The sequence below is a fragment of the Cicer arietinum genome, chromosome 3 (assembly GCF_000331145.2).
Source record: "Cicer arietinum cultivar CDC Frontier isolate Library 1 chromosome 3, Cicar.CDCFrontier_v2.0, whole genome shotgun sequence".
NCBI classification, from domain to species: Eukaryota; Viridiplantae; Streptophyta; class Magnoliopsida; order Fabales; family Fabaceae; genus Cicer; species Cicer arietinum.
The window spans coordinates 638818-648395 of NC_021162.2; the positions used below are offsets into that span (position 1 = coordinate 638818).

A 9578-nucleotide genomic window follows, 5' to 3' on the forward strand; every position below is an offset into this window, starting at 1 on the left:
AGACGATTTGATGTTATAGTGAAAAGTATTGATTTTCTTGGAGTGATTTTGACTTTTTAATGCGATATATTTCTTGAGTAATGTTTGTATAATGATAATGTTCTATTATGATTGTTTGTGTGTTCTTATTACTTGTATTTTACTACCAACATGATTTCGAAACTCACCTCCTTCATTGTTTGTGTTTGACTAACTTGGCCCTACATTTGCAAAATGGTAGTTGTTACAAGTTTGGGAGGAACCCCGCTCTGATTGGTGATACCGGGAATAAAGGTTGTAATTTGTATTTTACTTATTTAATTTGAAAGAAAATATAAAGTAAGATTTGATTCATATTTATAGTCAAATAAATTTTTTGACAAAGTTTAAAAGAAGACATGGTCAATATTTGAAGAAATATTTTATAAATATTTTCTAGTTTGAGAGTCATTATTACAATCAGCTTATTATAAGCAAATCAATTTGTTCCCCATTCTTGTAACCGAGCTCGATAATGGCTTTTGTGTTCCCCAAGCAATATGTAAGTTTTCATGTTGTATTGAGAAGACTTGGCTTGGGGAGTTAATGTGTTTACGTTCCTCAAAAAGTATGTAGGTGTCAGATTGTTTTCATAAGATTGCCTTGTAGGGTAAGGTGTTGTGTTATTAGAGTTTTGAATTAGTCGATTAAATTGTTCTGAGTGAAGGGACTGAATCTAGCTATCAAGTTGGTGGTGACCAGGATAAAGTCTTGTGTCACTTTAATTCTACAATTCTTGTTTCACTTCTATCTCTAATCACTTAACTCGAACTAGTTCTAAATAAATTAGCGAAAAGAATCCAACTTAGTCAAATGCAATTCAATCTCCCTTCTCGTGTTTGCACCTTGAGGCAAATTCCCAAGTCAAATGTTTTCAAGATAAACAAACAGTTAATTAATCACTAATTATGATTATGATTATATTGACATTCAACTTGTCATTTTGGGTGATTTTTTCAAGAAAGGTGATCAAATATATTCATGCAAAAATCAATGACCTATTTTTGAAAGAAATCAAGAACATCATGTCCTACATGTCAAAATGAACTGAACATTGATCAAAAGAACATTCTGGATATTACCTATTAAATACAAAGTTAAGACATATCAGTTTCCATAGTTCAACCACAAGTTAAAGAGTATAAAGCTTGGTCAAATCAGTGGTCAAGCCTGAACTCGAGCTGAAGGTTCAAATGAAGAAAATATCTTTCAAATTGATGATTAGATTGATCTCCAGATCGATGACTTGTAAGAAATGACGTAAGTACATTGTTGCTGCAACCTTTTGCAGAAAGCTCTACATCTGAGCTAAAAGGTTGACATTTTACAACCTATTTACTCACATTGTCACGTTCTGTTGGAACCAAGTTTGTTTTATACTTTGAGTTTTGATGTTAACAAAAGTGTTTTATGAGAACAATATATTTGACTTCAAATTTTTAATTGAAGAAAATCAAAAATAAAATTTGATTCAGATTTATAATTGAAAAAAATCTAAAATAAGACTTGATTCAAATTTATAATTGATGTAAATCTAAAATAAGATTTGATTCAGATTTATAATTGAAAAAAATCTTTGACCAAGTTGAAAAGAAGATATCGTTAAGGTTTGAAGAAGATTTGATCAAGGTTTATCTACAATAAAATATGAACATAATCAATATGAAGAATTTTCAAACTCAATATGAAAAAATACGTGAAGAATCAATTTAGAAGAAATGTTCAGATTGGATTCAGAAATAAAGAATATGCTAATGAACATATTATAAAAAAACGTCGTGTTCAAATTTTTTTTTGAATTAGATCATTGTTGACCAAGCTAGGAATGAAGATACAATTCATAATTAAACAATGACTAAATTAAAGCCTTAAATTTATCAATAAATAGATACTCAAGGCTGAAGAAGAAGATCATCGAAAATTAGAAAAGAGTAGAAGAACTCGTAGGCTCAAAATTTTAAATTCATCATGGATTTCAAAGAGAGCAACACTTGTTAAGGTTAGAAATATTTTCTGAATGTTATTTTCTTAGAGTGTGAGAGTTATTATTATTATTATTATTATTATTATTATTATTATTATTATTATTATTATTATTATTATTATTATTATTATTAGCTTTGTTAGAAGCAAACACTTAAAGTTTCAATCTTTTGTATCCAACATGATAGTAGTTTAGTACCTTCTTTAATTTAGGGTTGTCAGGTTGTTAGAAGAAGATTTGGCTTGTAGGGTAAAGGTGGTTAGTTCCTTTTTCAATCTGGAGTTGTCAAGTTGTTAGGAGTAGACTTGACTTGTAGAGTCGACGTGGTTAGTTCATCAAAAGTCTGAAGTTATCAGACTATTTGAAATGTTGGCTTGGAGGATCAACTGCTTTGTAATTTATGGTATTTGAGTTAGTGTATTAAAACCTTTTGAATTAAACCGACTATAGTAAAAGTAGTCAATATATTTTTCGTTATAGAGTTGTTATTTTGGAACTTATCGTTTCATGATCAAATTAATATCAAACAATAGTTCATAAAGTATACATATCATTATTATGCATGACAAACACTTTAACAATTGATCAATTAATATAATCTAATTAATGAGTATCAAAGTTAAAATATATTACATAATCTCGTTTTTGTGCATTTTTAATCTAACTAGTAAGTAGTACAACCCTTGAATCTCATACATTAGAAAATATACACATACAAAATATCACATTCATATTTTTGTATTATAAACCACAACCATATTGACATACTTTATAAAAGCTAAACTGCATCACAATATATTATTTATATGAAACAAGTAGGAATGATGACGCACATGTGTTACATCTTAAATTTCTACATAAGTTCCTATAAGACTCTGCATTTAGTATTTATAAAGCTTTAATAGCGTACTCTGGTTAATAGAACTTTTATTCAATAAACTTGAATAGACATCTATAAACAATTGGTAGTAGCGCTTTAAAATATTGAGATGTTGAGTCTAATAGTTTAACTCCCATGGACTTTTATGGAATCCTCGAATTTAGAATCTAGTTGTATAAGGAGAATATATGGGTTATAAATCTCGAAGGAATGTGAATACTAGTTCATTGTATCAATTCTAAAAAATCACTATTATTTATCATACTTAGAATATAATTTACTAGAGTATAAGAATATGCACGATGAATACTTCAAGTCCACGTGTCCATTAATTAAGGACATTTATGCAATACTCTTTACAATTCAAGTCAGCATGCAATCCTCACTTAATCAATGTATGTGTCATGATCCTTCGTTACTTACTTATATCTATTCTATTAACAATCACATAATCTATTATAACAAATTTTTCAATATGTAATAGACTAGTTTAAAAATTCTAAATTTACATCCAATTCCATACATGATAATCTTATAGTGTTTTTTGACATGAAAGAGATAGGTCTAAGGAACTCGTTCTACGATAACCTCTAAAAAAATCTCAAAGGAAATAAAATATTCATATTCGCAAATGGGTAGAAACATCATTCAACTCATAATCATTTCTTATATAAACATTAATTACGAAACAAGTAATAAATTCCTTATCAATCCATCCTCACCAAAATGCCATGAAATTTATAATTTTCATTATGATGTCAAATTGATGGTTTTTTTATCTGTATTTGCGGAAGCGGGATCATATGTGATATATTTTGTATGAAGAAGTATTTTCTTTTTATGTAAAATCTCATGTTTTAAATTTGTATTCATCGCAATATAAATAAAACTAAATTTTAATATAAAAATATATTTCTATATCATATCCTACTAACTTATTTCTAAACATATTCCTAAACGTTTTCTAAAGAGAAATATAAAATATATATTCCAGTGATATCTTATTCTAAATCTTAAATCCATTTATTTCTAAATAAAATCTTCTAAAAATATTTATTCATTTATTCTCAACATTCATCCTTGACTGAATACCTTTAGTGCATCCAATTTGAATCTTGGTAACTCTTAGAAATAAGAGTTATCCACCAAATTAGAATTAGAATTTATATGTCTTTTGAGTAAAAATTATTATAATTTTAGCTTTAAATTTAGGATTTAAGTTTTTTTTTTTAATTCTGATGTCATTTACTTTTTGTCTTTTAGGAAAATTGAAGCTTGGTGTGTAATTTTGTAGGTAAAAGAATTGAGAAAGGGTCACATAATCAAAATGCTACAAGAAATTACTATAGCAAGATGCACAACAAATTGTGAGCAACAAAGCATACAAATTTTTCGGGTACCAAATGAATTCAGTATTCATTCAAAAATTAAGGGATAGCCCAATATTAGGAGGTGCCTAAAGGAGCCTGAACCACTTTTGCTTTTCTGGGCCAAAAAAATAACTTGTGAGCTATTGGAAAAAAGTATAGGTACAAAGAAGACAGAAAGCCAATTGTCCTATATAAGGGAGACGAACATTAAATATAGGATAGAGCAAATTAGACCTAAATTCAGAACCCTAACCATTTATATTTTGCTACCATCATCCACTATTGAAGATTTTGTATGAATGATTTTTGTTGTAGGAAGGAAACTTGCAACCAAGTTGAAGTAGAAGCTACTATAGTTGTCACATAAAGGTTGTGTTTTTATCTTTGATTTCTTATCTCTGTAATTATTTAAGCTGCCATAGTTGTTGTATAAAGATTGTGTTTAAGGATTAATGAAGTAGTGAATGATGTTTGTTGTTTAATATGTTTCTAGTATATTTGCATTATTATGCAATCTGATTTAATGTCGTCTTTAAATTTGAATTTGATCATCTTAAATTTATTATTAGTTTTTGAACTTTGAAAAAGGAAAATGGATTTGCTTGTTTAATATGGATTGTGTCAAGATGCTTGGACAATGTGTTGACATTAAATAACTAGAAATAGTATATACGTCCACAAAAAAAAGAGAAACTTTAAACTGTAGCATGATTGGACGAAAACAAAAAACATGAATGACATTAATTCATTTAAAAACCATAATAATATTTGGAAAATCCTTGAGATCACTCTGTTCATATTTGGAAAATCCTTGATAATATTTTATCTTTTAAAAACAAACAAGTTATTAGTCTAGAAAATTATTGAAATTAGTAAATTAAGCAACCTCGTGGGAACGACCTTTAACTATACTACTTATTTTTGCTATATATACTTGCACAAATAATTTTCACAACAAATCTCAAGTTAAAAATTAACTTTCTTCTTTTTAACGTTTGATTTCTTTCTCTTATGTTGGTTGTATCAATATCTTTCTTGAATGTGTTTGCATCTTCAGCTTCTTGGTCATGTGATTTTTTCCTCATACGTCTTCATTCTCCTCCAAGATTAAATATTTTGATGGTTCATGTAACACAATAATATGTAGGTTGTTTTTTAGTCCTACATCTTCACGAAACACATAAATAAGTAGTCTTTGGTTATAACTCTACATCATCATGTAATACATGAGCATATTTTATATAACACATAAAGATGTAACATTGGTTGGGGTTATCTATCCTCATGTGGCACATGAAGATCAATTTTTGGTTATGGTTATATATTCTCATGTAGATCAGTTTTTGGTTATCTATTGTCATGTAATACATGAAGATCAATTATTCGTTTTTAAACAAATTGAATTTTGTTTCTCTTTGGTTTCTTCTTTTTCTTTTTCTTCAACTTCATCTTCTTCACATTTTCAAGTATGAACTTTAGCTCTTGTTACCACTGATAGAGATTTTTTGTTTTTATTTGTTGAAGCGAAATTATATGTGACATATTTTATATGGAGAAGTCTTTTTTTTTGTCTGATATTTCTTCTTCTAAATTTTTATTCACCACTCTAAAAAATAGCTAAATTGTAATTTATAAAATATATTTTTATATGATATCCTACTAACTTATTATATAACGAACAAATCCTAAAAATAATCTAAAATAAAATAAAACTTATATATCCTAATGATATCTCATTCTAAATCTCAAACATATTTAAATCTAAATAAAATATTCTAAAGATATTTTGGACATTTATTTTGAACACAAATAAGAGATGAAAATTATAAATGACATATAAGAATCACAAAGATGAATTAAAAAACAATTAGGTCACACACTCTAAACAAAAAACCATACAAACAAGGAAGGGAAAATCATATTAGTATATAAACAGAAGAGATCAATTTCTTTTTTATATTAATATGTGTTATTTTGCAATAATAGTCTAATGCTTAGTTCAAACACAAATGAATAATCCAATTGGCTAGCCAAGCACAAAACCACTTCTAAATATTATATTAAATTCAATATATAATTTTCATTATACTTGAAGTGGAAATTTATGAAAAAATGTTTTTCTTTGGACAAGCTTGAGATGTTGCTGCAATCATTTGCTTCTCAGATATGTCAATGTTGCACATGTTAGCAAAAACTCTTGAATATTTCATTCCATATGTTGACAAATTACCACAAAGATCTTCATAAATTTTCATCTGTGCAAAATTAAGGACAAACATTATAAATTAGTATGTAACATAATACAAATAGAGTCGGTGTCAAAGAAATATGACATGCATTCAATGGCTACCTAAAATTTTCTTCAAAAATAATTAAAGAAATTGGTAAAAATTAGCAACCATATTATATGCTATGTTGCTTACCAGTAATTTTAAGACAATTCCAATCATCAACAAGAGGTTGACCGGCTGAACGAACATGTTCCATCTTTGTGAGGCTTGTCTCTTCTCCAAATAAAATGTCTTTTATAAGATTGACAGTGTGATCAACATGTTTTCTATGAGCAATTTCAACATCTAACTCTTTTTGAATTTTTGACATATTCTTGGAACCATCTCGTGCCTTGTTTAACTAAATTATTTAGAAAAAATTGTCCTCTTAAATCAATATATTTTATGATCAAATCACATTAATAGAAAAATAATTTAATTTGTATAAGCTACAATAGTTATTTACACATGAAATCCAATGTCATCTCACTATGTAGATCTTTGAGAAGATATCTTAGAAAATAATATAATAAAATGATATTATGATGTGATTTGATTGGATTGGAGTGTAAAAAAAAAATTAACAGATAGTGTATAGAATTAAATCTCATGAGAAAAATAGAGGAAAAAAAAGATTAAATTTAATTAAATTTTTATTGTGTTGGAACCTATAATAGACATATGCATAATAAGATACCGAAATGAGAATAACCTTTAGCCTCAAATGATGTAAATAAGCATCTTCCTGAGTAACAAATCTTGTTGTCATATTGAATTGTTCGTATGAATACTGATGACTTGCAATTCTATTGAAATTGTAGTTGTCGTTAACTTCAAATTTGCTAGCACCAATATACGTAACTAGGAAATCATTGCTTAAAAATAAATCTCCATATTCCATCACATGGGCCCGGTATTCTTTTGGATTAATATTTGCTACTATATTGCGAACCTGGGCATTGTTACAAGAATATAATATTGAATCGATATTATTTGTATACAATATTTACACACATGTGAATGTACTGAGAGAATGATAAAGTTGAATAAATGACTTACTATATCATATTGATCGTATAAACTTTCTTTCGTCCTATTATATTTGTCACTGTTCCAAGAATAAAAATACAATATTTAATATCAAATATATGTGGTATTGTAAAGAGGTATTTAATGGTAATAATAATTGAAAAGTAGTGTTTTTAAAATTTGAAATTCAAATTGAAAAGAGAAATAAAGGGAAGAGTAATAAATTTTACATAAATATCCGGAGTTCAAATAAGATTTAGATCACCTACAATTAGTATATGGTGTAGAAGCTCTATGATCACCATTAAATTTGAAGAGAAAACAATTTTCTCTCTAGACCTAACGGTTGCTACAACTACACCATACATGTAACAACTATATATATATATATCATTTTTATATATTAAAATAGTAGTGAAGCAATAACAAAACTAAAACAAGCAATAGACTATTTAAACATAATTGAATCTTACCTATCTTCCAACCATGAAACGCTGTACCAATCTCCCAAACAAGTAGTATACTTTGATGGAGGGTCTATTAAGGGACAATAACATGCATAACTACTCTCACTTGCATTTGCATTGCTAGATGTGGTTGCATAAATACTTATATTAATTGGAAGAAGTCCTTCAAACATGCTTCCAGAACTACATGCTTCTAAGTATATCACCTTTTTTCATTAAAAATAAATAAATCAATACATTAACAAGCTTAATGATCTCAAAACATTAAAATTGTTTCTTTTAGTATTATACAAAATATTAAAGAAAACTCACCATTTTTTGGTAAGATTTAGCATCATATTTTTTCTTCAATGCATCAACAAACTCGTCGGCCCATATTTTGCTGCCATCCGTCAGTTCTGATCAAATAATAATATTTTTTCAGAAAAATATATGAAATTTCTCATATAAATATGAAGTACAAATTATATATATAAAAAAAGTCAACAAAGGCAGTGAACTAACCGAGTAAACCTGCATTACCATGGGTAGCTATGTAAATGAAAATGATATGCATTTGGACTTGTATTCAACACCTTACCACTACCTCCTTTTATAGCACTTTTGTTTCCACTAAGCACACCATAAAAGTTATTTAGATTGACATCCGCTCCTGTATAATCCTGAAAAATAACTCTATAAACTTTTGTGCAATATAAATGTAACAAATATATAAATTTGATTAAATATGTAAATTCTTTTTAAAAACAAAATAGGTGATAATGATTTTCTTAATTTAAAATCCAATTGATAACAACATAATTACTATGAATAAATAAATAAACAAATAAAAGATAATTTAATTCGAAGAAATTGAGATATATACCTTAAGAACACCACTATAAACATCTGGTCCATTAGGATTATTATATATAATTCCAGGCATTGGGTTTTCTTCATTGTTGGCAATATCATCATACATCATAACAATGATATTTTCATCTTTAAGACCACCCTCTGCTAATACTTGGTATGCATGACAAACATTAGCTTGATGCCTATAATTCCCATAACCTTTAGAACCAGCAACTAATAAACCCCATTTTGTCCCTTCAACTTTTGTATCTACAAATTGTGACATTTTATTATTTATAGATCGCACACCCTTTGATTTTCCCACCATCACACTCATCCACACTATCACAATTAGAAAAACCCAATAGTTCATACTTCCATTCATTTTTATATTTGTGAAAATATGCTTTACTTTAACGAAAATAGGGATATATATACTAATTTGCATCCTTTAAATTTGTATAAATTAATAATCAATATATTTTTTATTGATGAGTTTTCAGGGTTTGATATATTATTTAATTCAACATCAGTCATATATAGTACTAATATTTTCAGAATCAATATTATACCTTTTTTTCCAAATTCAAATTTTCCTAAATTGTTATTTTTACTATTTTCTAATTTTGAATACTTAAAAATAATCATTGTTACTATCTTAATAAAGTTGGGTCAAAATTTGTTTTTTGGATGGAAAGTGGAAAAAGGGAATGAGGTGAGTTGATG

General features: G+C 27.4%; 1 pseudogene; it reads right to left on the minus strand.

The window, feature by feature from the left end:
- Positions 1–6354: 6354 nt before the first annotated feature.
- Positions 6355–9237, minus strand: LOC101488934 (vacuolar-processing enzyme alpha-isozyme-like; annotated as a pseudogene).
- Between the last annotated feature and the right edge of the window lie 341 nt (positions 9238–9578).